Genomic DNA, 2,607 nt, shown 5'->3' with positions numbered 1-2,607 from the left:
CAATGGAGAAAAATGTATGGAAACACATATCCAACCAGGTAACCAGCAGTAGAGACAACTGAACATTCACCCAGCTCATTATTAACAAAAAACCTCCCCAAATGTACTTGCAGAAACATTTATTTTGCTTTATTTTATCATCTTAAACAGCCAACAGAAACCAAGATTATAATCTGTGCCTTTTTAAAATTCCATTCAACAGATGTTCATAAGCAGACTTGAGCCAAATTTCAGCTCCCCAAAAGGATATTCAGCCCGAGAACTTTTACAAATGGATGATAAAGTCCCGCTTTTCCCCTTGTAATCATTGCTTTTCTGGGACATCAAATCCTCTCTTAGCCTCATTACAAGTTCCCACCAGCATAAAATGTATTTTTCATCTCCATTTCCTATAGTATTGTTTTCCAAAAATGGCATTTTCCAGCACAAGACAACTCTCCTTCACTCCTTTTTTATGTCATCTCCTCAATAAGAAAGGATCATCTTACTGACAAGGCTCTGTTCTTTTAAAAAGATGAAAAAAAACCCCTCAACTGGTATTAATAAATATTTACTTAATGTAAAGGAGAGGGAATTCAATAGTTAAGGATTAAAATTACAGGGGGGGAAAAAAAAAAGGTGTTTGGAAAAGCGAGGCTGTAAGAAGTTCAGTGCTGTTTATGAGAATGACTGTTCAATGGCTCCTTCTGGGACACAGTGAGATGACTTCTTTAAAAGTATGGTCTAGAAATACCCCCAAATCACAGAAATTATAAGTCACTCGAGGATTTCAGATGCAATACAAAATTAAGAAATATCAGGACACATAATGAAAATGGTGGAATGAAAACAGCATCGCACTGACTTGTCTGTGTTAAAAGGGGAAGGGGGGGGCTGAAGTGAAAGGGTTTATTTTTACTTAATTACTCTCAGTGTTCCCTGGGGACTCCTTCCAAAGCATATTTTGCTTTTGGACCTAAATGCAAGCAGGATTCAGCCTTGATCTTATTCCTTATGACAATATGTTTCTGAAATTAGAAGTCCCACAACAGGAATGTTGACACCACTGCTGGTACCTCCAGCACCTCAGAGGCTCATCTGTGCTATCCATCTATTAAGCAGATGGGGAAAACATTGTTTAAAATAAAAAATAACAATCCAGAAAATCGTATTTCATAAGCTTATAGCACCTTTCATCCAAGGATTTCAATGGACGTGGAAATAGGAAGTCTCAAAATACTTAAAAAACCCCCCGCCAAACCCACCCAACTTTAAGGTATTTTGAAAGGATAATGTATAAATTGAGTGAGCATCCACCTGTGATGCGATTTAAGAGTCTCCTACTGCAGCATTTCACACATATTCAATCCACCTTCTGGTTACAGCGTGCAAGTTTGTGGTATGTAGAAGGAACAGCAGAGCTGGTTAAAGATTTTCTCTTGCTTCACATACTCTGCAAGCTTCTCGTTAACTCATACATGACTTTAATCAGTGCTGAAGCACACACTTCCTTCAGCATGCAGGACTGGGCTGGGGGGAAAAAAAATCCTCAATAAAATATTATTGCAACCATGAATTAGTAAAGAAAAAAAGCAACATTTTCCTAAAGTGGCTCCTGATTTTCATCTCTAAAGGGTTAAACCGACCTTCACCGATCCAGAAGAGGTAATAAAATAGAACTTTAAGGACAAAAACGCAGCACTTGGAGAGATTATTATGAAGAGCCACATTCAAGGAGACAAAACCTTATTCTTAAAGCACAGATGCTTCTAAAAACAAGAGATCGCACGTTTTTAACAGCTCACTGCCAAGAGCTTATAATGAATAAGCAGAACGAGGGTGGGGGTGGTTTTTTTTCCTCTTTTTCGTTTTCCTTTTTTTTTTTTTTTTTTTTTTTCCCCTTGGAGCTGAGAGGGAAGGGACATTTCATGGATGTGCTCAGAGGGAAAGGGGCATCCATGGATGTGCCGGCAGAGCCAGCTCTGCACTTCTGCAGGGGCTGTGGAGCTGGTGCCGGTTGGTAGAGAGGGAGGGGGGTGTGTGTGTGGGTGGGTGGTGGGGGGGAGAAAACAAGAGTAAAGCCTGAGAAAAACCCATCAGGGCTCCTGTCCTCCCCTTTCAGCGTTAATGGGAGGGATACGAGTCCATGGGAGCTGCAGTGGGGGATGGTGCCGGCGGAGGGGGTGGGGAGAGCCGAGCGAGGCCTTACAACCATCAGCAGCTCTTGTTCTTGTTCCTTTCAGCCTTAGCAGGAGGATGTGAAGCTCATGGAGCCGGGAGCGGGATGGGGGGGGGGGGGGGGGCGGAGCCGGGATCATAGTTTAGCTTTTGTCCTCTCTGCACAGGGTTAATAGGAGGACACGAGTGTAACCGGGACAGGGGGATGGATGGGGGGGGGTGAGGGGTGATCGCAGCTCCCTGCGGGGTTAAGGGAGGGTGCTCTGGGGGGGTTCCTGTGCGAAGTCAAACACCCGGGGGCGAGGGGGGGGGGGGGAGAAACGGGGCAAACTTCCCCTCAACGTGGCGGGGCCCTGCTTATCCAGCACAACCGAGCGCCCCGTGGGGTGGGGTGAGCCCAGCGCCTTATCTGTGGGGCGCAGGGAGAGCGGCTCCCAGGGAGGGAGGGAG

General features: G+C 44.8%; 1 long non-coding RNA gene across 1 annotated transcript; it reads right to left on the bottom strand.

Moving 5' to 3' along the window:
* Positions 1 to 1,416: 1,416 nt before the first annotated feature.
* LOC113955660 lies at positions 1,417 to 2,601 on the bottom strand. The gene is made up of 2 exons (XR_003530609.1): positions 2,189 to 2,601; positions 1,417 to 1,509 (listed from the first exon to the last, which is right to left on the bottom strand). It is a non-coding gene; the product is annotated as an uncharacterized LOC113955660 (long non-coding RNA).
* Positions 2,602 to 2,607: the final 6 nt, after the last annotated feature.

This window comes from Corapipo altera, unplaced genomic scaffold (assembly GCF_003945725.1).
Source record: "Corapipo altera isolate COAL_440 unplaced genomic scaffold, ASM394572v1 201, whole genome shotgun sequence".
Lineage (NCBI taxonomy): Eukaryota > Metazoa > Chordata > Aves > Passeriformes > Pipridae > Corapipo > Corapipo altera.
The sequence above is the reverse complement of the archived record's forward strand: the minus strand, read 5'-3'. Positions and strand labels throughout refer to the sequence as shown.